Consider the following 26,942-nt stretch of genomic DNA (forward strand, 5'->3'; position numbering starts at 1 on the left):
ACATTTAAATGAGGCTCTGACACCAGAAAACCTCCAGTCAGAACTGAAGACTCCTCTGTGGCCCAGAATAAAACTTGTTTCTCTTTCCCTAAGCAGGGAGCCTTGGCCAGCTTGGCACCTGGAATCTCACCTGAGATGCCCTGATCTGGTGGTGAAAACATCCTTTTGAACATCTTCTCTCGGCAGCTGATTGTAAAAAGAGGCCATGCTACAAGTACCATAACATTTCACAATGTAGGCTGGTGTTTATTTCCTGCAAGATGCCCTGTTGATACTAGCTCAGTTTTGGCCTTTCCTGGCATGAGGGAGATTTTCAGTGGAGCAAAGGAGTGAAGGAAAAGGAGGGAAACTAAAAGAAGAAGGCAAAACAAAGGAAAAGGGAAACCTGCACTGGGAGGGGAAAGAGAAAGGCCTTTGGAAGAGGGTAATGTAGATAAGGTGTGTAAAGTCTGGTGTTCCACTGTGTTGCTCTAGTTCTGCCAAGACACAGGTAGGAGATGAGAAGACATAAAAATATGGCAAGTGTTCCTGGAAGGACTGACTTCTATCTGGCACCACAAGTCTCTAATGCTTCATCAGTGTTAATGACTGTGCAGAGCTTGCAGGGCATGCAAAACACAGTTGCCCAAGGTCCTACTCCATTCAAATCATTATCAGTTCCCTTTCTGGCCCTTTCCTTCCTGCTAGACACAGAATTATACCAAAATCCCAGTACGTAATGTCCCTGAAGCACAGAAAAGTTTTGATGATCAACCTCTTACTTCTATGTGCTGTGATCCTTGAATTACACGCACATGGACGGAGTTCAGACAGTTGACCCAAATCAAGATTTCGCAAGTTGAAAACACTTGAAATTCAAAAGAAAATTGCAAATTACAAAAACAGCTCAAGTCTCCTGGCATATTGTGGGACAGACATCCATTAGCACAATTTCACATGGAAACTAGGTGGGTGGGTAAAGCGATTGAGTTCAAATGCAAGGGTGGATGATGAGAGGTGAATAGGGAGCTGAGGGTGGAATGTTAGCAGCACCACCCTTGATTTCCTTTTAACCTACTATAGCCAGGCACGTATCCACCAAGCAGTGCAGCATGTAACCACCAACTCCTCCATCTGAGAAAAACAGAAGAGAAAATTTAAATTAATTTTCAGGGCATTCTATTTGCACTTTTTCTTTTCTCATATTTTTAACTTTCAAAGACTGCTTAAGGCAGTAAATTAAATGACAAAGAGGGAATTTAAATAAGTTCTAAGTATGATGTAAATGCCACAGCTTACATGTGCATTGCAATGGTGTTGTTCCTTTCAGTAGCAGAGTAACATAAATTATTTTAATGGCAGTGGTCAGCCTAGTCCTCCAAACATGGACAAGTTTAAGTAGGCAACTTAGAAACATGGCAGAGTCATTCAAAGATGCTCAGCAAGAGGCGAGCTCCTCAGAAAAGAACTTGGTCAATATTGAGTTGGGTCAAGAGATCCCAAAAGTCTGCACCACCTTGAAAAATTCCTGCACTTCATAGTCACCTGTCAATTTGTGTCTTTGATGAACTTTGGTTAGTAGGGAATTCTGCTGCTTGTGGCAGTGGTCTCCCACTTCCCAGCCTAAGGCTTGATCCCTAGAATGCCATAAGGAATGCAGCACTTGAGCACAAACAAGCAGCAAGCTTCCACAACAGTGGCTGCATTGCAGAGCATGGAACAGCAAATAGGAAAGGGCAAAAAATTCCCCTTCAGTCAGAGACAAGACAGTGGTAAAGAAAGAACATTAAATCAACATTAATTTTTTGGGTTTACATACCTCTTGTAGAGATCTAACAACAAAAGTCTCTTACTTCTTCCTAGCCTGACCCAGAAACTATGACAGAAAGAATTGACAGGCTGAGGACATTTGTAGGATGGACAGTCCCATTGCTCTAGAGGTTCTGACATTTTCTCTCTGAACCTTAGTAAAGAAATTCAGTTGTGGAAGTTGCACAGTGCAGAAAGCACAGCATGCCCTGCTGTGAAAGAAATTAGTCTGACAGTCAAGTTGGAAATTACAGTGCCACTCTGAATGAAACTGAAGTTGTTATGCAATATCTATTAGGGCATGTGGCTTCAGGGCATAAAAAGGTTTACCTCTCCTCGACTTTTAGAGACAAACTTCAGTTGTCCTTTGTGTATTCATGTCTGCACACAATACCAGAAACTATTAAACACAGGTTTTTATGTTGTGTATAAAAAAATTTATACTTGTTCATTTTTTTAGAAAGGCAGAAAGGCCATTGTGAAAGCAGCTTGAGTGTTACAAATGAAAATGGCAAGTTAAAATCTACAAGCACAATAGCCCATAGCAGGACCTCCAGACAAATTCCTCAAAGGTCACGGAACCTTCTAGTTAAAAAAGTGCCAGCAAGCATCTTATTCCAAGTAACTGTTTGTTTTTAAAATACAATTCTTCTTTACTAGCACAAATAATTCCACTAAGAAACAAGTGACCACTTCCACAAATGTTTTAAGTATACCTGCTTTGTCAGCATTATGTCACCATTTTCAAGTTCAGCAGAAAAACTTTTTGTAATAAAATTATCTCTACCTATTATTATTCAAAACCACCTAAACTACCACATCTGGCACAAAAACCCACTGAACTGAATCTGTTAGTCCAGCAAAAGCTGCAGGTGAAGCTCCCTAACTACCTAAGTAGTAAGTAGACAGACAATACTCATCTGCTTCTTGAAGTGGTTGCATACAGATTTTTTCCCATCTACATTTCCTCTGGCAGAATAATGTATGGGGCATGACACCCTCATTTGCCTTCTGATTAATATCCCCAAACCCTGAGAACACAATTAAAAGCTCAACAAAATATTGCTATGTTGTCCTTAGCCTTTGGCTTCCAAAGTATTATTACTGATCTAATAAAACACTATTTCATACCCAAATATAAAACTACTGCTGACTGGATCTCTTAGACAATTGACTGAAAAGTCTGGCAGCTTCCCAACTTTTTTTATCTGCTTCATTTCTACAAAAGAACATAATGTTTTTATTTGATTTATGTGAATTTTTTCCTCCCTGTTTAAAAAGCCCAGTTAAGCATGATCAGGAATATTAAATATGTGAGGAATAAAAAAAAAAAAAAAAAGCACATCACTTAAATAAAAAGCAGTGGGTTTACATAGGCCATTCTACATGGAGTCTTTATGTCACAACTGATCTTTTAAGTCCCATTATGCTTTGTAGCTATTTATAGCTGTGTATGTCCATCTTTTGCATCCTATAGTTTGGGGTTTCTTTTCCAGATATAAACGGAGCTTCCTCCCTCCCTTTGTTTATGTGTCTGCCTGTCAGCATAGCGCCAGCGACTGTCTCTGCACTTTGCTGCTGCTGCTCCCTCATCCTGTTTATAGGTCAGCAGCAGCTTCCATCGCCTCCCCGCTGCCGAGCAGAACTTCCCCTAGCACTTCAGGATGTTTTAGTCACTTTAACCTGTGCCGCCAGCCTGGAGCCAAGTGTCTCCTCTTTGAGCTAGTGATGCAGGCAGCATTTGCCTCAATCAAACTCAGTCTTTGTTTCCTGGGAAGCCCAAACCTTTTCAACTGTTCCTTGCATGGAAATGCCACTGGGTCCTATTCATTGTCCCTTGCAAAGATCATAGACAGACACACAGCTGAAGGGTGAAAAATTTCTTGTACCCTTTCATTTCCAAGCACATGAAGCCTCACACTGGACAGCATCCTTGCCAGCCACTGAACGTGGAGGGAAAAAAAAAGTACCTCTTAACTAGATATCAGTTTTTATTTTTCTAATCTAGCGATGTCAAAAGTCCTTAATACAACAATTCTTTAGGCATTTACTTCAACAGGAGACACAGCAAGAAAAAGAATCCAGCAACATCATGTGATGAACACACACAAGACACCGGAGGAGGAAGCAAATCAGCTGTTGAGCACAGAGCTAGTTGCCCAAATGGAGCCAGAAAGAAAAGTGTCTATATCCCCACAGCACTGGGGATATAGACAAGAAAGTCAGAAGAAGATTAATAAATCCAGGAACTCTGATGAACATTAGGACTTTGTGTTTTATGAAATCCATAGGATTAGGAGTGTAGCACTTGTACAGATCACCTTTTCCAGTTACAAACACATAGTAGCAGAGAACTATTAATAAATTCAAAATATTTTGGTCGGAAGTTGTTGAAAGACAATAATGTCTGTCTCCACAACCCACAACCTCCTCCATATTACTGCATTATAATTTAGGTCCATCTGCATCTGTCAGGCAGGAGTATGCAGACATCTCCTTCGACAGCAAGATCACACAATCAATTTTAAAACACACCCCAATAACAACTTTTGTGGGGGTTATGATGTGCTTCACAATTGTTCATGTGCTACCTTTCTGCACTTTGCTATTTATGGAAACAACTAAAGAACATACACTGTTTAAACTCCTCTTTAGGCTTCAAGATGGAGTGCAACAAATGAAAATAAAAATGAATGAGGGTGACCTGATATGTGCACACATTACAATCTCTGCAGAATTCCCAAAAAACCTAAATGGCAATTACATTCCTAATTTTCACAAGTTTAACATTGATAGTGAGGCTCCTAGGTATCACTTGTGCCTTTTAAAATTTTCTTCCTGGTCTTTACACCAATGTCAAAAACATGATGTACAAGAAATTCAACATCTCAAATTAAAAGTATATTTTATGGACAGTTGAGCAAAATTAATATATCACCAAAGCATTATTGGAATTTAGATTAAGTTAAGCACATGGTACAAATGCATATTCTTAGACAAAAAAGCTTATCTAATAATTTTGTTTCTTTAGATTCCACTCTAAACTTTTAAAAACCTTTTGCTATAATAAAAAGTTGATGATGCAGACATCCAGGCAGCTTCCTCTGCACTCAACAGCCACCGATCTGTGCTGTGTGACAAGATCACAACTTCACATGACCCAGTGTGACTAAGCTTTGCAAATGCTGTTATGAATCCCATGATATACTTTCTCTGTGATAACACCAGCTCCTGGAGTCATACAAACAAGTTTGAATCTGTTTGGGTTTCCTGCTTCATAAAAAAGCATATCTTCATCCCACATGTTGGGAAAATGAAGTTGAAAGATCTGAAATGATTAGAAAACACACAAGACTCTAATATTTAAAACGTATCTTTTTACCTTCAGGTATGCTTAGATTTCACTTCTTGTTGTTCTCCATACCTTTTTTACAATGCAAGAGATTCTAGTTATGTTTATAATTTCCTCATTTTGTGACACCAAAAAAATGTCACTGTACAAAAAAACTGCCTCACTTCAGTAGTGCTGAAGGAGAGAGGTCCATTTTGATTTGGTTTAATGTCTTATCAGAAGACCAGTGGAAGAGCTAATTACGATACTTTTCATTAGTATAATCACAACATTGTCTTTCTGCTGTAGATCCTTTTGTTTTGTTCGCTCATATTGTTCTCCTCTCCATTTGTGTAAATCTGTATGCATTTCACAAGCAGCTTCTCCCTGAATCTATTATTCAACTGCTCATTGTCCTATTCTCCACTTTCTTTTCAAAGGTTCCAAATACATGCAAAAAGATTTGATGGTCCAAAGAGATGCATATATTTGATATGTTCCAAGATGCTCATCTGTGCATCACATTCTTAGTTTCCTAAACAATAAGGACAACAAACCAGAAAGGATCAGTGTACCTGAGCACGCCCCTGTTATTATCAAGCACCAGCTGAGTAATGTTAAACTTGCCTAATGTCTCTGACGAAAAACATAATAGCAAGCTACGGAAAGGCAGAATGACACTTAACTCATTTTCCATTACTTCCCTGCCAGCTTCTGATGGTGTGCAGTGATACAGCTCACAGTGTGCAGAATGACTCTTCTGCTTGGAGCCACTCTCAGTGCCAAGGCCCACAGATGTTCAGATTTTTCCCCATGTGGATGGGATATGAGATACAATCTTACCTTCACATCTAGTCCTGAGAGAAACCAGAGGTGAAGTCTACAAAGCAAAAAGGGACCCTCCTTTTTGAAGAACTGGTCATAAGGGGTTAAAGGGGGGAAGGACCGGGGGGAGTCAGACTCAGGCCTAGAGCTGCCTCAGAAATGATGGCCCAGAAATAAAATAATTTCTCACTGATCTTTGCATACCATTTCTGCACCTAATAGAAGAATGCTTGTCTTCCTCTTTGGGAGACTCTTGGTGATTTGGGAGAAAAATATTTAGGAAACTAATATATTTTAAAATATTTCTAGTTAGCTCAGGGCATACAAGTACAAGAAGCATTTCAGTAACAGATAGCAAAACTGGAGTCCAATAAGTGCTACACACCCAGGAGTTAAAATTTATTGAAATAAGAGTAGTAGACAGTGGGAGAGGAGAGGAGAGGAGAGGAGAGGAGAGGAGAGGAGAGGAGAGGAGAGGAGAGGAGAGGAGAGGAGAGGAGAGGAGAGGAGAGGAGAGGAGAGGAGAGGAGAGGAGAGGAGAGGAGAGGAGAGGAGAGGAGAGGAGAGGAGAGGAGAGGAGAGGAGAGGAGAGGAGAGGAGAGGAGAGGAGAGGAGAGGAGAGGAGAGGAGAGGAGAGGAGAGGAGAGGAGAGGAGAGGAGAGGAGAGGAGAGGAGAGGAGAGGAGAGGAGAGGAGAGGAGAGAAGAGAAGAGAAGAGAAGAGAAGAGAAGAGAAGAGAAGAGAAGAGAAGAGAAGAGAAGAGAAGAGAAGAGAAGAGAAGAGAAGAGAAGAGAAGAGAAGAGAAGAGAAGAGAAGTTTTATTCAACCCCTAAGTACATCTTCCATTGGTGTGATCTGGCTCATGGATATGTCCTGCTCTCCAGACATATTCAGCATGTTCCCAGGAGGCAGAGTGGGAGGTGCCTTACCACCTGCTTCTCCAACCCACATAAATTAAGACCAAATCAAGTTCTGTCAAGATTCAAAACTGCTTCTAAGTCACTTTTAATTTTTTTACTGCTTTCAAAATGAGAGTAAAGTCACTTGTCAGTGAATACACAGATACACATATACATGCATATGTACTTGTATATCTGCACACGTGTATACATGTGCATGCACGTATGCATGTGCACTTATATCTACATATTACCTTGCATTCTTATATGCATATCAAAACAATTTCAGACAACACAAACCAGTGCAAGGGAACCAATTTGAACAGCCGAAAAACCTATCAGTAAACATAGATAGATTGGCAGGATTTAATACATGGATAAGACATCGTGGGTTAGAGCTACACACAGCTTTTTACAATGGTATTTCTCAATGGACTTTTTCTTTCCCTAAATGCAAATAACTTTATTTACCTTCACAGAACGGTATTTACCCTTGCAGAAATACAGATTAATGTGTTTGCTTATTTGTTATCAGCTCTGCCTTGTGTCCTGGGACAGGACCATTGGCTGCTTTACTCGGCCAAAACCAACAGCTGAAACAGCGCGTTGCTCTAGGAGCAGCTTTTCCCAGCTGAGACGGCAGTGTAAGAGCGCCTTCTATGCTTAGGCAAAAGAAATGCAAGGCACAAAAGCCATGGAAAGCTTGAGTCTGCAGAAGCCCAATGTCTCTTGGGTGCAAGTTGTTCTATTCTTAAATCCAAAGAAAGAAGGGTGGAAGAGCTTTCTCCCTGCTAAAGGAAATGGGTCAGACTCGTCCTCAAGGTAGAAGGATATAGCTGTCATCTTTGGAGTGTGATTACTGCACTTCCTACTGCAGCGTAGGTGTAGTTCTCTGAGGAGTCTCAGTTCTATTGCCAATTAAATTTTAAAATAAAATTTTAAAATATTTATCATTTTCTCTGTGGCTTTTAAGGACCTATACGGGCATTAATGTGGTGGCTTCACAGGGCAAAATGCCAAAGAGACATGTGAAGAAGCTCTCATTACAGAGCACTATTTTTTCTCCTGGATCACTTCAGTGATTCAGTTTCCCAGGCAGCTTCACAAACAGCTGTACTTGCACAGCTGTACTTGCACAGCTGTGGTGGAAAGACACAAAAACCAAACATAGAAGCAGACAGAACAGGACGGGAGCTACCTAAACCAACACAATGCCATTGCATATAAAACTAAGCAGAATTTGGACATCCAATAGCCGCCTTCTAGGTGAGAGTTTAATTCCTATGATGCAAAACCATGTTTTTCTTGGTAGACATTCCTTAGGTTTTGCCAAGCCACAACTTTACTAGACCACCTAGTAAAGTTATGGCTTGGCAAAGCTTAAGGAATATGTTAAGTTGAAGCTGCACAAATATGCCATGTCAATTGCAACCTGCATCCTTAAAGCAGAGTGTCTTGGCAGCTGAACTTACTGTAACTCATATACCAAGGGTGCAGAGTTAATTCCATTGAAATCAACTGCAGAGTAGTCTTGAATTTCCATGCAACAGTTCTACCTTGACTTCAGACTCCCTATAATCCTTCATTTTACTTTTTCTGTACACCTTGATTTTGGTACAAAGACTCTTAATCCATACATGATCTCCATATGAACAGAAATAATTATAGTCAGAGTGAGTTACTTTTCTACTTTTCTCTGTTCTTCCATCATTCTAGTCCATTCAGTACATCCAGTCCTTACCCATTAGTAAATTATTTTGAGATACAGCTTTCATGGAGCTGAAGGCAGCACCACAGCACCATATCAATACCACTTTTGCAACCCTAACTGCTGTCTGTATACTTTTAGCCAAGGCAAGAGTACAGAGCCCACACTACTGTCCTTACACGCCCTAGAGGAGATTTACTAGCCAAACTATCCTGGAAAACTCTCTTAGTTAGAAATGAGACATATATCAGCAAAGTATTTCCTCTCCCTAGAGTCTACACAAAAGCTTTCCACATCAGTTCCAGGTCTTAGCCAGGCAGTTTCTTTGTTCCATTGTCTGCCTCGTGACACAGGTGTGGTCTACTTTTGCAAGAATATTATTCTTGTTTGGGAGTAGAATAGGTGAGATGACAGACCAGCAAAAGCCATATTTTAAATATCACTGAATATCATCTGAAATGCCCTCTTGCTGTCTTGCTGATTACAAAATAAAAGATTTAGTGTAACCCCTAAAGGATGTTTTCCTGCCAGTTAGTAATCTCACACACACACACACAAGGATAGGATACAAAACTCAGAGTTAAGGCAAGGTGTCACCACAGGCCCCCAGCTGGGTAATAATTAGCATTGACTCCATGCTTCTCAGAAAACTGATCCACCACTTTATTATACTAATTAAGAAACCCATCGCCCTTACAGACAGCCATGATACAGGTGTACACAATTGGTCCTTCATTCTAAACACCATCACCATTGGCCAATTAAGAAACCACTCTTTGGTAAACAAATCTCCATAACACATTCCACATGCTCACAACAACAGGTGCAGCAAGTGAAGAATTGTTTCTCATTCTTTTCTCTGATCTTTCCCAGGACAATGCCTGGGAAAGTTGTGCATTGCTCTCTGTGATCAGAGAGCTGCAGCCACACAAGGCATAGATTTTTTAACTTTTCAAATTGCATCTGTATCAAAGGAGAAAAAAGATGTGACTGGCTGAACAGTATAAAATCTAAATCATATAAGGCTTCATGTATTTTGGCTAGTCCAGTCTTCATCTATGGCACTGGCTTTTCTATAGTCATTTTCATCTTATTGAAAATTAATAATAGAGGCTTAAAAAAAAAAAAAGCACTTTCATTGTAGGCTGTATGCAAGGGATGGTATGTGATCTGTTGTCAACCACAATGAAACAAGAGGCAGGAAAACAGTTCCTATGCAGTCCTGGGCTTTTATTCCCCCCCTACATTTATGTGTTTCAAGCTTACCACCCTTTAGACAACAGTGCAGTTATTCATCCAGGGATGTGCTGGAGACAAATTGGTTCATGTTTTAAAAGAGTGATGAGAGGTGGCTGTTATGTAAAGTTCATAATACTCAGCATCTTACCTCTGTTACTTATTTGATCATCACAAGTTTCATTTTAAATACAGCATATTAATCATACAAATCTGAAACAAATTGAATATATTTTTTCTTTTCTGTCACTCACCTCTTGACTTCATATGCGGGCAAGTAGTGCTGCTTCTCTCTTCCTCTTCATCTATCTTGTTGATTGATGCTGAAAATTCTTTGGAGCCATTTCTGGACTATATTTCATGTGTGGATCCCATCATCTGAAAGATGTCCTAAGCTTCCCTGCAAATTCTCTGCACCATTGTGAAATAATAATAATTAAATGTGCTTGAAGAAATTTGGTCTGACAAAGACAAAGGTGGTAACCAGTGATTTAGCAAGCAGTTAGTTGGCTTAAAATTACTCTCTCAGATCTCTCACAGAGTTAGTTAAGTATACAGCTTGAGGAATTTTGTTATTCTTGGAGTATATTACCAGAAATAACGCAAATTTAAAAGCTCTTGTGGAAGACAGGTAGAATTGAGAAGCTGCCACATGATCAAAACAAACAAAAAACCCCAAACAACACAGCATTTTCTCAACGTTTTTGAGGTAAGCATAAAGATGGATAGTTTAAATAATTGCTTCTGTCAGAGAGATCTCAATCTTTAATCTTAAACGATGAGGGAGTTACCCTAAATGCTATGTGCTACAAAGTTTCAGTTACCTAATTACACAGCTGGTGTATTCAGGACTGCACAGGTAAATTTTTCAGCTTGGAACACTGTTCAATAAATCTTAGGAAACTATATTAAAAGAGTAGAGCTGAAAGTTAATATTTTAAAGACTAATAAAGTTTTTGATACCGAGAAGCTTTACTTTGGCCCATGAATGCTTACATTAAAAACTTGTCTCAGATTGAGAGAAAATAGCCTAGTTTTCAGAGCACTCACTTGAAACTTTGAAGATCCATAGTGAATTCATTATTCTGCCACTAGGCACCATTTTACCCACTTACTGAGAAAATTTATGCAGGGTAAATCAAGAAAGTCTGCAGTTTTCAGAGACAGAGTTATCTATTTCTAACTATTTCAAGTTGTCTCTAGAGACACGAGTCTGCTCAGTTCTGCATTCTGTGGCTCACTTTTGAAGGGTTAGTTCATTTTTTTGTGCATAACAGATTGAAAACCCGCATCTTCTGGCAGTGAGATGAAAACCTTTCCAACTCTGTACAGAAGCCCTGCAACAATGAGACAAAAGAGTCAAGATTCATTGGGGCAAAAATGACAAAGGAAAAATTTGGAACTGGTATTCTTCCAGGTTCATCTGGGAAGAAGGAAATCCTTGTACCTATGAAGATTTTAAATTTTCTATTGGAAAGTTATTGGATAAACAAGCAGAAATCTGACCACCCACTGATTTAAACCTCCCCCCTACTTTGAAGTCTCTGCCATAGAATCGTAAGTACATTTCAAAAATTAAATCGAGGAATTCAAAAATTAAATAGAGGAATTACTCAGTTTAGCATAGCAACACTAAAGAGACCAGTGCCCGAGTCTCTGTGCAAACAATGGTCTATCGCATATGGTCCATGCCCTTAAACATTCCCAGGTGCCTAAAACTGCCAGAAGACAGTGTATGTGTGTTTAGTATTTTGGGGATCTATGGTCTCCCAGTAGCAGCACTCCATCAACACAATGCTGTAGGTAGCACCCAACAGAAAGACTGTAGCATGCTTAGTTGTAAACAATCTCAAACAGAAATAAGGATTCTGCTTTCCTCTTACTGCTTGGAAAGATCATACAGACTATTTTTCACACCCTCCAACTAATACTGCTGCAAACATTTTAATGAAACCCATTAAAAATCAGACTTGGATTGCACTGGCACAATTATGGCAAAACTTGCTTCAGGCCCTCTGTGGATTACACAGCAGCATATGAAAGCATGGGCACAGCAGCATTAATAACCAAATTCACTTAGACAAAAGCTGTCTTTGTGTCTGTTTGGTGTGCTGTGGAGTGCTTGCTGACATACCTTGCATTCCTACCCTACCTAAGCCCCCGACTTAGATGTACTTTCTGTGCATGGGAAACACATGTGGCTTCACTGAGTGGGAACCTATCTCTTCATTCCCTTTTATCAATCCTTGAGAATGATAAGAAAAGTATATCACAAGGTTTGGGTACAAGTGATGTTATCTTGCAAATTTTCTGCAAAAGCTGCCAAGGACAGTAAGGATAAACTAGGTCCTAATATTTTTAGCATAGAAAACCAAATGGAAAAGAGAAAAAGTTCACGTGGAAGTTGTAGTTCTGCCATGCAATATGATAGTGAAGTGCCCACACATGGTGCATAAAACTACACCATAGAAGATGCAACAGACACATGTATGTACATTTATTTTACTGTTTTGACAATTACCTTCAAAAAAACCCTTATGAATTCCACTGTATTACCATGGAAGCATGTCAGAAACCCTTTAGCTTTACCTAGATAAGTAACTGCATGATGGGGTTCTTGTTTGTTTGCATTTCTTTGAATCAGTAGCATGGAATGTACCAGAATATCAGACCACAAAACATTCCTGACATTTCTGAAAAAACATGTTTTTATACTGCTGCTGTCAATCTTTCAGGTGACCATTTCTTATCTGTTCACACAAACAGCCCCCAAATATGTACGGAAACCCCACCTTAGTGGTTGCAGGCTTTATGTACGTGCACAACAGCACTGGAGGTAAGTTCCACATACATGTAGAAGTGACCTACAGAACCCCACTGCCATGCTGAAAACTAATTTTATCCTGTACATTTTGATAGGTACTTGAGTATTCTTATTTTTTCCTCTTTGGCTGTAGCACATTTATCTTTATTTGCAGGTATGTGTGTATGTACTGCACACATACAAACATGTATAAAAACAAGTCATGCAAGTCTTGAATAGATTAAATGTCATGGCAATGCACTTAAATGGAATCAAATGCAGAAATTTTCAGGCTCAAGTCAATGTTTAACATCTTTAATGTGATTCTTCAGCTATCCTTATAAGTATATGCACCAAGAAACCTAAATTCTGCAATCTTTGTTGAATTTTCCCAAAAAAATTGCAGGAAAGTAGGGTACCTTTACCATGCAAAAACCCCAGAGCTGAGTTCAGGACTGATGTGTTCAAGAAGAGGCATTTCTTAATAGACTTCAGTGCCCACATGTTTCAGCTATCTGCAGAAATATAATTTCTTTTCAGTTTCATTCCTTTCTTCTTACATTGTCATTATGATGAATTGCCTCCAATTCCATAAATCACTGCAGTTCTCAATATATTCATAAAAAGTAACTCACCAAATAGCAAGTTTCAATAATATTTTTCTGTCACAGTTGACACAGTCTTTCTTAGAACTGATCCTGCTGACTGTTTTCCCAGTTGAGGCCAGAAATTAGAAGATATAATACTAGTTGGTTGATGGTTTACAAAATATTTTTTTACTCTAGTGAGTACAAACATACAGAATAAACAATAGCTTCCTAAAACATGAAAAATCCTCATGAACTGTGAATTCTTAAAAAAAATATGTGTAGAGGGAATTGGCTCTACCAGTCCATTAGTGTAATCAATGTAAAATAAGATAGCAAAAATTCACACTTGGAACTGAGAGCATAGATCCCCAGGACTCCACTAGCCATCCCTATTAAAATTAGTATCTCAGGTGATATGAAATAAGGAGCTAAGACTTCTCAAAATACATGACTAGATATGGTTGTTCCTCTTCTACTACTGCCAGCTAGTGAGAAAATTCCACATAGTCTAGTCACATAATTTAAGGCCTGAAGAGACTACTCGGTTATTTGCTGTTCCCTCTAGTACGTCGCATGTGATTAAGTTTCATCCAATTGTCCCTGTGCTAAACTCATGAACCTGCCAAAAAAAAAGGCATTGGATTTTGATTTGAAGAATTTAAAGTGCAGCAAATCCACTTCCTAGCTTGTCCTGAAGGTTTATGTACTTCACTAATGAGTTGCTCCCCCTTGAAATTTCTGCAGGATCAGCTGCCTTCCTCCTCTGTGCCTTTTTATAGCTAGCATGTGCTTCCTAGGAAGACAGATTTCAATCAAACCACCTCCCAGAAATGTCTATATCCACCTGCAGAGAATATTCTTCAGCCTTCAGAATCACTTGCATGTATCTGTTCTGCTGTCTTCAGTTTCTCATCCTCCTGTTTCCCAAACAGCCTCTGTGTTGACTGCCAAAGCGAGCAGCGCTGTCACAGAGGGAGAAGCTGTCTCCCTGGTCCTGTTGTTTTGAACAGCCCAGCACAGCTTTAGCTGGCACTGTCTGCAGAGGGCTGTTGCTGAAATCTCTGCACAGACACCTCTCCAGGTCCAAAGTCCATGTTCTGCAGTCGTGTCCAGCTTTCTTTGATCCTGCATTGTACTGTCATTGGAAAATCACTGAACAGCCTTGCTTATCACATTGTTGCTATCCCTCAATTTAACAGTCTGATGATTCCTGTATTATCTCCACATTTTCTCAGTAATTAACTTAAATTGTTGCTAAAAATAAGCACTAGTTTCAGTCTTATGACTGTCTTGACAATATCTCGCTTAATCTATGAGGGCTCCTCAGCTGCAAAGAGTTGAGAAAAAAGGACTATTATCTTGATTTTGACCTATAACACTACTTCTACACAAAGCAGTACTAATATATAAATCAGAACACAATAGTGCTGACAGAGCATCTCAACAGCCGCTGATCACACTGATGTACATCAATCATCTCTTTAGCCAGCTTTTCCATGTTATATTAGTACAAGTTAACTATGCCTACTGGCTTTAAAAGATTTGCCATAGATATTTGCCATCATCCTTCTCAGATAGTAAAGGTCTGTAAGAGTCTCCACCAGGTAAAAATTAATTATTCTTTTTTTACAGGTACACAGAGCTATATTTAATGGGGTATTTTTCCTCCCTTTCCAAATATTCACCTAGTAACGTGTCACCTAATTTTCAAATTTTTTTTAATGCTTTATTTTCATTAAACTCATTTTTTCTCTTTTTTCTTTTGTTTCCCTAATATTTTTTTGCTTTTACATAACCTGCCATTTATTTGATTACTATATAATTCTGTAGAAATTGTTTGTGTGCATATATGTGTACATATATATGCACATGTAAATTTTTTTCCACTTCATCTTTGAGTAATGGAGTCTTTTCTTTCTGACTATTTGGTACACCACTACTTCACAGAGTTAGCAAGCTGTATAGTTGCACCAAGAACACAGAAAGTAGTAGTGTCTTACCAAGGGACATGTTTTCACTGACATAGACTTAGCAAAGCCTTACCTCTGTTACAAAATCAAGAATCTCAATGACTGCATGAATTTTCAGTTTTCTCATTCAGAATATGACATACACAGTTCCCTGGGACTGCAATATGCTGGCCCACCCTGAACTACAAAAGACAGCAAGAGAGGAGGCTAAAGACATTCCTTTTTCTTCTTGCAATATGCTGGGACTGCAATATGCTGGCCCACCCTGAACTACAAAAGACAGCAAGAGAGGAGGCTAAAGACATTCCTTTTTCTTCTTGCCCTTCTAATGCCCTCTCCTTGCAGCCAGGCACCTCCAAAGACAAAGCAATGCTAGTCAAGGCTGAAGAAAGTGTTTTCACACAGGAAGAGACCTCAAAAGGGGGAAAAAAAAACCCACCACAACACCTTTAAGATCTATAAATTTTGAAACTGAGGTGAAAAATATCATTAACTGCTCAGAAGTCATTTCACAGGCAGCAAAATAAACCCTTTGCTTATGTGCTGAAGGAAATCCAAAACCCAAGTCGAAGCAACCCATTCCCTGGCCAGTACAAAGTCTGTACACACAAGTCACTTTCTTCCTGGTGCAGATAATGTGTCCAATATAGCAAGGTTTTAAGTATTGCAGTCTGTCAGGGGAGAATGAATCCATTCAGGGAAGAAGCATGGAATATTTCACAAATTTCAACGCAGAAAAAAATAAAGGCATGGGGAGACAATTGTGAAGGATATATTGTAAACATTGGAAACTATTATCAGGTGAATTATCAGCTTATCAGTGTCTCATACTCATTTATCTGTACAAAACAGAAGCTACTAATACAAGTCATGAATATCTCACCCACTCTTCAGCTTCCTCTGCCAAACCTCGCCATTCACCTCAAATGTTTGTGAAGTTTTGACTCAGAAACAAATCCAGTTATAACAATAATTTTTAAGCTTTTGGAAGAAAGCAGCGGATTAATCATGAAAGAAATGTCTTTATTCTGTTTGGTGTTTGGTCCTGCCTTCATTATCAGGAAAGGGAGTATTTAAAAAGGATGATTAATATGTTCCCAGCCCTCCCTCGTACTTTCCCACCAGGATGAAAAGCTCCATATCCCAAACATAAAGATTTGACATTTAAGAGAGCAAGAGAAAAGTTAATAGCAAGGCCAGGTGCAACAGTGCTTCTTGTCTACTTTTCATTGTTCATAAATAACTAGTACAGTGGTCCAAGGAGAAGCCCTTCCAGCAGAACTATCACAAGACTCATCTGAAAACAGACTTTTTTGGCTCTTTTTTTTTACCTCGTCTACTAAAGGACTTGTGTATTTTCATGCTTTGATTTTTCAGTGCCTGATAAACAGTCAAAATCACTCCTGTATAGCAAATGAAGGTGTGTTAGAAGTACAGGAAGACATAATTCCAGTAGTTCCAACCCCTCATTCACAGTGAACAGTAGCTGTTAAGATATGACAACAGGAATTTTGGAGTTGTACAGTGTGCCAGAGATCCAACAGATTAAGTCACTTTTTATCCATCCAGTAATTTTCAACACTACCCACAGTTGCTAAATTAAAGCTGAGCAGGTCAGCTAGCCTTATTACAATCTGTGCTTTTATTCAGCTTTCTAAAAATGCCTAATCTGACCAGAGCCTTGCGTAAACTCACTATCTAAAAAGCTAAGTCTTGTTTTAAAAGGACTGTCTGTTCCCCCTGCAACCCTGTGTTTTATTTAACATGAATTATGAATCATGCAATGCCCCTGTGTCACCATTTTGCACCAGTCATTCTCAAGGATTTACAGGGAGTGGGCACAGATGATGTGGCTGGATGAAGTAACATGGATTTGCAATTATCCCCTGGTATACACTTTCAGTCACTGGCATTAGGAAATGAGAGTTCATTGCACAGATCTAAGCTGCTTTGGGAAAATACTCAGGAAGCATGTGGAAGAGATATTAAAAAAAGCATTTCAGCTACCCCTCACTGGTGCCAGATGCTGAGTAGCCAGCAGAAGCAAATTATTTTTAGGTTGCTGCTCATCATCTCTCCTCGGGTCAAGAGTTTATGCCCTTCAGGGAGGGGAGGCAGGGCACACTGGGAGGCAGCAGGGTGATGCTTCTCTGGTAGATTGAGCTTCCTTCTCTTTCCTTTCAAGTACATGATAATCTTTAATGAGAGTACTCTAGATGGGAGAAGAGTTTGTGGATAGAAGCAAAGAAGTCAGAGACTTGTGAAAAGACAATTCACTCATTTCTCATGCTGATTTCTATTCTGTATATCCAGAATTTTTCTGCCATGTTCTTACATCATGTACTGTATTAGATTTCAGGGCCCATTCAACCAAAAAATGTTCCTCTGTATGGATAGATCCAACACAGCTCTCGTTAATTTGCCACTAGATCCTGCTGTAATGCTAATAAAAACCAAGATATTTTTCCAAGATCAAGTGAGTCCCCCTCAAATACTGTAAAACCCATGAAGAATAACTTTTCTGGAGAGATAAGAGACTATGAGAAGCTCCAGTGAAAGGAACCACTTAAAATCCTGTGAGCTCTCATATTGAACTAATATTGATATAACATTTTAATTATATGCTAGCAAATGTGCTTCATATATTAAACACATACCTTTACACTTTCAGCAGGCCTGTTCTCACTCATATTTGGTGTGCAAATGTTATTATTTGTAAAAGTGCTTGCTCCTGTGCATAGCTTCACATTACACAAAGAAGAGAGGTATGCAAAGGTCCTAGGGTGAGAAGGAGAACCAGAACATTTCGTTCTCAGTCACTGACTCAGCTTAAGGTCAGTGGCAATCAAAGTTGTTTCCAGATGAGTGGAGTTCAATGGTTCATATGAAATAAATCATCACTCTAGGCAGTCAGATCCACACAGCCAATCACTTGTGTTCCCACAAAGCAACATGAAGAAAAGAGAATCCAGAAGCTTGTTCCTGAGCTCACATCCTGCAAAATCCCTTGCTGCTAGCTCCTATCCTGAGTAGCACTGGCATGATGGGGAAGAGGAGCCATGCATCCACCAAATTTCTTGAGCCTATTAAATGAATCAAGAGATTTCCTTTTGCCAGCATGTGAGATGGTCCTTGTCAAGGGAAGAAAACCTTCAAATAAATGAAGGCTTTATTTTTAAGAAATAGGAACTTATTTCTCTACACCTCAGGAAGTAATTGGCATCAGCACAAAACAAGTGAAAAATTCCACCAGAGTTGTTAGTGTCACAATTTTGAAAGAAGGCAGGAAGTGAAAAATGCCCCACCACTATCAGCCAGTCCCTATATGCTGATCACTTTTGTCTTGGCCAGCTTTAGGGGAAGCTCTTCTTCAATCTGACAGTGGCTTCCAAGATATCATTTCTCTGCCACTGACCCACAGACAAGATTTACTAGTGACAGAAATCCAGTGTCATGGGCCAGCACTTGGTCCAAACCATCTGTCACTAAGAAGTCAGTAGCTAATGAATGCCTTTCTTCAAGGGAGCAGATTTCAAACTTCAGGTTCTTCTACTCAAGGCACATGGGATAAGCCTTAGTACTAACAAAGTAAACTGAGGCCAGTTATTAAGGCACATGAACTCTGTGATTTCTGACAACAATCAGAAGCAAACTAGCTTATATCCCAACCAGTGGTCTTTTCCTCCAAAATGGAAAAGACTGACTCATGCCCCATGAGAATCTGAGAAAATTATAGCAATAGGAGGAAGAAAATGAGCATATTTTGAACATATTTTACATATTTGTACATATTTCCTGGTAGTTTCACACACTCAGTTGGAAAAGCTATAGATTACAAACTTTCTAGTGACCTTTCTGCCATAAAATTTATCTAGGTGAGGTCATAATTCATATAGTTGTGCTTCAAAACAATAATGCTGTCTGATCTTACTGTCCCAAGCTTCTTCAAATTACCATTTTATTGTTTTGTTCAGACACTCTGATTTATAAAGGAAGGAAGAAAAGTTACTGACAAACTGTTCAAGGTGTTCTCTAGACAGTGTAATGAGATCCTGGTTACGCTGTACCTCTCCCTGGAGAACAAATCATCTCAGAGTGTCTTCTTGTGGCAGCGACCTGCAATTGAGATTTTATCACAGGCTATTAAAAAGCACTGGGGATGGTTTCTTCTGGTTTTGTTTGATATTACAGCTTTGCTTTAAAAAAAAAAAAATATACACTGTGGCAGTGAGAGCTGCCAGAGAAGCAATTCAGAGAGGAGAGCACCAATTACTGGGTACTTTTAGTTCATGCTGGGTTTCACAGACTTAAGTTCAGCACCCCAAAATCAAGAGAGAAGATATACCAAACAGTGAACATCAGATACCTCATAAGCAGCCCACTTTTGTGTTAAGCCTGTCTCTTTTGGTTTGATTGACTTATGTAGGTCAGAGTCAGTCAGAGCTGAGCAGTGAAAAGGGAATCCAGCAGCAGTCACACAGCTTTCCTCACAGATAGGCTGGCAAGGCAATACGTTGACAGTGTTGTACAATCAAGTATAAATGACTCAACACAAAATTTGCAACTTGAAACTTATAATTGCTTTGGCAATCCATTTCTATGGCAGCAGCTACTTTCCTGCAGCTACTTCAGTAACTAGTAATATCAACTATTATTACCAAAAGACGCCTCTCCTTGTGACTCAATTACCAGAAGCACTCACTACATATGCCAAGTGTTTAGAAATGTTACCTACACTCCTGAACAGAGTCCCTATTGACATATGAATAAATTCAGTATTTCTGTGCTTTCAAACTTTTGTAGTGAGTATTTGAAGGTCAAAGAAAGAAGAATCATCTGAGATTTACTCAAATAAGCCTAGCTCAGCAGTTTCTATGGCACAGGAAGAATAACCATAGTAATGCAAGGAAGAAAAAGAGGCTCAATGGGAGACTTTATCACACTCCACAACTATATGAAAGGAGGTAGGTGGTGAGGATTGGTCTCTTTTCCCAAGTAACACAGGAAAAGGCAAGAGTAAACAGCCTCAATTTGTTCCAGGAGTGGTTTATATTGGATATCAAGAAAAAATTCTTCACCAGAAGAGTTGTCAGGCACTGGAACAGGCTGCCCAGACAAGGGTTCACTATCTCTGAAGGTATTTAAGATGTGCACATGTGGTTTTTGGAGCATGGTTTAGAGGTGGTTTAGGCAGTGCTGGGTTAACAATGGGTCTCAATGACTCCAAAGCCTTTTCCAGCCTGAACAGTTTTGTGATTCTGTGCCGGCTCACAGAAAGTCACCTGGTGCCTGCAGTGTGAGCAGGAATTATACCGCAGGGACACCACTGAAGAATCAGTCTTGAACACTGAGCATTCCTACCTGAGTGAAGCACTGAGAATGTGCAGAAGGCAAAGAGAACCATACCAGAGTCATCCTCCTTGAGACAGGAGCTGTGTTCATATCACATCTGCCAATTTACCTGGGGTAGTTTCTGTATGGTGCAGTATGGATGCCCTGAGAGCTGCTGCTTTAGAAGACACATGTGATAAAGGGGGGGAAGGGTGTTCAGAGTCTTCTCTCTTCTCAGGCAGATGATGCTACCAGTAAAAAAAACATCAGTTGCTCAGTTATCCATCCCAGCACTCATCTGATTTATTTCCCAAGAAAAAACACTAGTTTGTTTCTGCTACTGAAAGGTTCCAGAAATCTGGTGGGGACAAGCTCTGATGACTAATTTATCTGGTGCCTTATTCACAGCCCACATCAGGTTTCAGGGTTTGGGAATAGGAGCAGGTAAAGAAATCTTATCTCTAGAAAGGCATTTACAGGAAATGTTCTGCAATACTGATGCTCAAAAAAAACAAGCAGCATTTGTTTTGAATAGAACAATTTAAAAAATATTTTAACATTTGCAATATTTATTCCAATTTCCTTCAAATTAAAGTAAGAAAAAATGCATTCAGTCTTAAGCTGAAGCATTCTGTGTTGAATCAAATCACAGAAAGTGGATTAATTTTTTCCATTTCGCTTTGGTTTTAATCACAGATTTTTTTTTTTTTAATCAGCACAATTTTATCCCAGGGAATTTAGACTAAATAACATTTAATCAATTTTAATTAAAAGCTTTAGCTATTTCCCTGCAGGTTTGTTCCAAAATCAGAAAGAGGCATGGAAGTTACTGCCACTATTCAGCAAATAAATTTTTACTGAAATTGTAGAAAAATTTGGGTTGGAGGGAATCTCTAGAGGTCATCTGGTCCAATCACTCACAGCAAGAGTGAGTCTACTGAAAGCCTCCTCAAGCTATGTTTTCAAAATCTCCAAGGATGAAGAGTCTCTAACCTTTCTGGCATTAAGCGGCCTGTGTCAGATACGTTTGCTCCATGAAGTAGTTTTTGTGGTGGTCTCCCACTGTGGGCTGTGACCTACAGTTATCAGAGGTAAAGTCATAATGGCTGCAAGTAGAACAAACTTCACCTGGTTATTCCTCTGGATTAGAAGTAAACATGGACAGCTTTTAAGGAAAAAGTGAGTTTTTCTGAGCTGCAAACTTTCACAAACCCATCTTTAGGAAAACAGAAATTAATGCCCTCATAAACAGCAACAGTTCATTAGCTTACCAAATCCTCATTCAACTTACTCTTAGGATTGTAATTAAAGAATGCTAATAGCTTTTATCTAGCACATCCCTGAAGTAAGATCTGAATCAGACTCTGGAGGTATCGATCTCCCTTTGCTGTGTGTGGAAGGAGCTGCCAGTCAGTGAAGGGGCAACCTTGATTATTTGCCCAGATATGGTTAGGAGGAATCAAGGTCAACATTCGTGTCTTTTAGGAAACATATGCCCTGTACTTTCATCCAGCAGTTAAAAAGAAACTGACGGTTTGCCATTGTTTTCCTTCTTTTCAGCTGAAAGAACCAAGCAGCTGTAACTACAACAGCATAACAGGAAAATACAAGACCATTTAAATCTTTGCTCTTGTTACGCATTTCCTGTTCATTTTTGGTGTACTCATTTCCACACAGTTACCAAAAATTTCTCAAAGCTTCCAACAGTAGTGTCATAACAATTTAAAAGGCAAGTTACATCCAGGTTTGTCAGATGCCAATAAAGACTCAACTGTTTTTATAAATCTCTAAAAATAAAGCCCACTACTCCCTACAAACTGATAGTGCACAATGGTCACATGATAAGCTGCAAAATACCAAAAATCTGATTTTTTTTCTTCTGTAATCTGCTTGCAAACTCCTATTCAACTGGGATCTTCAGATTCAGACCTTCAACATGTTTCACATACTGATAGTAATATTCTGTAGATGTAGGAATCCTTGACAATTTTCTTCCCTTGATGCCTCTAGATCCTTCTTCTGGCTTCCTTCATTGCATATTTCTTTCTGCTCACCTTCATGGTCCTCCCCACATCCCCTGCTTTCATCTGCTATGCCCCCTTCTTCCCAGCCATACATCCCAACAGACAACTTTGCATTTCCCAGTGCTTTTGTCCTGTGTTTTTTAAATCTCTGTCCATAATAGCTGCTAACATTCTTTCCTGATGGACACGATGTCATTCAGTCTTGAACATGCACTTCTCTGAAGATGTCCATAAACCATAGCTCTTCTCCTGAGAAATGCTGATTGGCCAAATGAGTTAGAGAGAACAGATGTTCTTGGGGGTGAGCCTGGGGTCAGCAGAGCACAGAGAAGAAGCAGCAGGTGTTCGATACTCTCCATTCTTTGAAGACATTGTGTTTGCCAGCAGGTTTCTAAGATCATAGTTTCATAACTATCTGTAAAATGCCTCATTAATAATAGTAATAACAACCACAGTCATCAGTTCTGTCCAGTTGATCACAATTATCAGTCTTAAAATTTTCAGGGAGGTTTTTCCAGACTGAAAACTGGCAGCAGTGCACAGGGCGACAAAACCTCAATGCTTTACCACTCCTTGCTTCCTGTTTCTGGAACAGTCATCCTGCAGAGCATCTCATCTTAACAGCTTCATGCAAGAAGGATCTGTGTCTTTTGTACAGTTTTAATTGGCTAGAAAGTATTTTCCAATTCTCAAGTCTTTGAATTCCAGCTTTGCCAAACAAAGTGGTCCCAGCAGGGTCCCATTGGTTGTTTCTGCATTGCTTTATTTGAAAGGCTCATTCACTTGAGAATTAATTATAACATGTGATAGTAATTAGCTGCGGAAGTTTCATCAAATTCTAAATAAATTCCTTGTGATCAAAATCATATTAGGTAAAAAAATACAAAAAAATTGATAAACAAAGGCTTCTGCAGGAGTTCATTGTATGAAGAAAAGTTAATGAAAGCACTGTGTCCTCAAGAACTTCCCCGAAGAATAGAAAAGCAGCAGGGACAGAAAGGCAGCAATAATAGTAGGATTAACATGCTCTTAAAAGGGAACAGAAATTAAAATAAGAGAGGATTGAGGAGCTGGCCAGAAGATGTGGATGGCAGAAGGTTGACTCACTCCAAGACTCCTGGGCCTGGAGGCTACATGATCACTCCTCAGCCTTCTTTAAATGCACTGAGATGAAGTAGGCTGGATTATTCAGTGCAAAAAATACAGCCTTACTGATCTTAGTCTACCTCACTAGGATAGTTCTGTTTTACACCTGTCCTACTCATTAGACTCATTTTTGATACCAGCAGGTGTTTGGTTGGCTTTACACCAGACATTACAGAACATTGCTTGTCCATTTAATTCAGATTTTGAAATAAAATAATACACATCCATTTGGGGTTTTTTTAAATATTCTTTACACTCTATGCAGGAAGGTAGGAGGGGTGGGGAAAAGGGGAAGGGCAGGGGCAGGCCTTTTGCAAAAGGATGAAAACCATTTGAATTTCTATATTTTGTTAAAAAGAAAATGAAGTATGAAATTTAGAGGAGCAAATTTTCTCAGTGAAAATCAAAATCCACTGGACTATGATACAGTCTCAAGTTATCCCTTAGGGGATTCATAAATCTTCTGTTAATATGAGGAAAGATACCCTCTAGGGAGATAATACTCCTAATGGAATTGACAAAACAAGTGGAAAATGTCTTTTCAGTCAGATTCACACTCTTGCTTACTAAGGAGGAATGCAGACACAACTGAGAGCTCAAGGCAAGGAGTTTTCTTGAGGTTTCTTAAGAACTGGAAGCTGGAATAATCATCTTAGTCATCAAAAGATGAGTATTTAATTGGACCAGCCATGTCCTCTATTTTAGAATCAGAGCATGCAATGCTACCTATAAGCCATATTTATTGAAGACAGCTTTGTCATTTGGAAGAATATAAATAGAACCTTCCTAAAGCAGAAGAATTTTCTGTCCAAAAATCTCTTTTCTAATTTGAATGTGGAAAAGACAAATATGTATAAATGCAAAGAAATGAGGAGCAGCAGTAAATGAAAAGCCTTTCAATGAAATATTTCTCCTCTTAGTGCACAAAGGTTTCATGCTGTTCATCCAATAATGAATGACCACACTTGCAATCTAAGGATATTTTCTCTGGAGAGAGTGCTATTTAGAAGACTTCAGCTCCATCTGTGAAGCAAGGTACCTAGCTTTGTCTTGAATAAAATAGTGCCAAATTTGTTGCTGTGATGATGGGACAGTCCTACAACAAAGACCATACACAAGACAAAGCAGCTTGCTATCCTGAATGGTACTTTCCCAAATAATTTGTCTCTGGGTATCAGGGAGGAGAAACATTGAAACTTTTAGCAGGGGAAAATAATATTTCTCTAAAATGCAGAGGTGAAGAACTCAGTCCACGTCAAGGTCAGATAAATTCAGCAGCTGGAATGGGCTGTGCTCTTTTCTGCATCTGTGATCTTCACCAGGTGAATCAATATGAAAACATGACCAAAATCTTGATATTTGGCATCCAGCTGACTGGATTTGCCAATAATTCAGTCAGTGCATTTATAAAGACCTTTGTGATGATCTTCAGGATTCAAGAATAAAATTCAAATTTCTTTGAATTACATCTTCAAACCAAACAGAAAAAATACATTTTTTACAACCTTCTTTCAAAGCACAACCATGGGTTTTCAGCATGATATAAACCTTTGCTTTTACTGGAATATGATATTCAAAGCTACAAACCACTTTCAAACAATATTATGTTGAAACCCCAAATCTCAGAGCAGCAAGGACATACTGAGAGTTAATATAGCCAAAGCATTCTTGACACCACTTCATTTTTCCCAGTTGGTGTGCACATTGTCTGCATGCCAATAGCTCTTACACAGCAAAGTGTGCCTGGAATAAGTCTCTAGGACAGCTCTCAGAGCTGCTGGAATGATCAGGCAGGAAGGTTTTGCTGCTAGGTCACTAATTAAACACTAGCCTCGAGATAATAATGACTAATCTCTTTTAGCTGGTGTTTAATATCCCATGCAAAGCAGGGCAGTGGTTTCAGCCCTGTTTCCAGCAGCCAGAAGTGACAGTACAGAATGAACTAGCACACCAGGAAATTTGTTAGATTGTTTGCTTATTTGTTTGTTGCATTGAAAGTCTCCAAAGGCAGAAGGATATAAAGGCTATGGAAAAGAAACTCATCAGGCACAACTGTGACATTTGCTAATGATGCAAAATGTTAAAACAATGGCATGGGTGAGCTTCAGGACTATCCATAGGCCTAATTAGCTGTCTCATAGCTGTCAGGGCAAGAAACTGTATTCTAGTTTTCTTATACCAGGGCCCAAGAAAACCAGGCTTTTCTTCTACTGACATGTAAAGAGGGTCAGGACCTATGTTCTCTCTCTCCCATTCCATTGTCCTGCAGCAACATATGCTATGTCCTGTTCTTCAGGGATGTCCTCTCTCATCTCCTGTCTAAAATCTACCTTCTACACCTCCAGCTCAGCCACATTCCTTCTTCTTTAGGAAAGCAAAGGCTTTGCCTTGGTTTGGAGAAGCCCTGGCTGGGGTAGGAGACCTGACCTGCTCCTGTTCCAGTGGAGAGCTCCCACCCCATGCTGTGAGTCTGTCACTCCACCCACCCACCCCAAGTTGGCTGTCAGGCACCACTGCCTGATGTCGGGCTGTGGGACCTCCTCCACCAGTCCCTCTGCAAAGTTTTCACTCTAAGAGTTCATAAAGTAATTATTCTATTATAAGAGCTTTGCACTGCCAAGTGCAACATTAAATCCCACAACTATGTACAATGGTAAAGGAAACTTCTGATCATTACAGTAAATGTATCTCTAAATGCAATTTGAAATCCCTTTGGTATTTCTTCAGGTATGCTGCTTTTTTTTTTTCTTTTATAATAAAGATTAAATTGCTAGAAAATTCGCTTCTGAAGAATTGACCTTGGAATGAAATTCAAACCCTTACATACCTGGACTCTGCAGTGGAACCAGTTACTTCCTCTTGCTAGCTCCTGCATTTCTCAGAGAACTGCAGTTGAAGGTAAAGGCAGCTGGTGAGAAGGAGCAGTCAGACAAATGTGTACACTTATGATACTTTCTGTCTAGAGGATTTCAGCTTTTTTCCTACATTCCTTTGGTGAAAATATGGAAATGTTAAACTTCCAAAGCAGCCTGGACTTTCCTCTGGACCTCTTAAGAGATAAAGGCTCTCAAGACCTGGATAGGAAATGACCTTTAAAAACCCACAAGCTGTACCCTGCAAAAATTTACCTGCTCCAAAACCCCTGCTGACGTAAAAGAAGAGAAAGAACATGAGTTGTTTTTCAATATCAACCCTGTTAAATGACATCTTACAAGCACTTCATAAAAGAAATCCACTCGACTATACAACAGCTGTAGGAATTTACTTTGCAGGCACGCATTAAGGCACACTG

General features: G+C 39.4%; 1 long non-coding RNA gene across 2 annotated transcripts in view; it reads right to left on the bottom strand.

Moving 5' to 3' along the window:
* Positions 1–26,718, bottom strand: part of LOC135296646 (uncharacterized) — a 29,289-nt gene extending 2,571 nt beyond the window's left edge. Inside the window, exons 1-5 of one of the 2 annotated variants that reach the window (XR_010358677.1) lie at positions 26,478–26,718; positions 13,009–13,104; positions 10,041–11,123; positions 1,058–1,113; positions 762–847 (exon numbers count right to left, since the gene is read on the bottom strand). This is a non-coding gene — a long non-coding RNA (uncharacterized LOC135296646). Of the gene's footprint in view, positions 1–761; positions 848–1,057; positions 1,114–10,040; positions 13,105–26,477 lie in introns of both variants that reach the window. The other variant, XR_010358676.1, reaches the window with a different exon arrangement.
* Between the last annotated feature and the right edge of the window lie 224 nt (positions 26,719–26,942).

The sequence above is a fragment of the Passer domesticus genome, chromosome 3 (genome assembly GCF_036417665.1).
Source record: "Passer domesticus isolate bPasDom1 chromosome 3, bPasDom1.hap1, whole genome shotgun sequence".
NCBI classification, from domain to species: Eukaryota; Metazoa; Chordata; class Aves; order Passeriformes; family Passeridae; genus Passer; species Passer domesticus.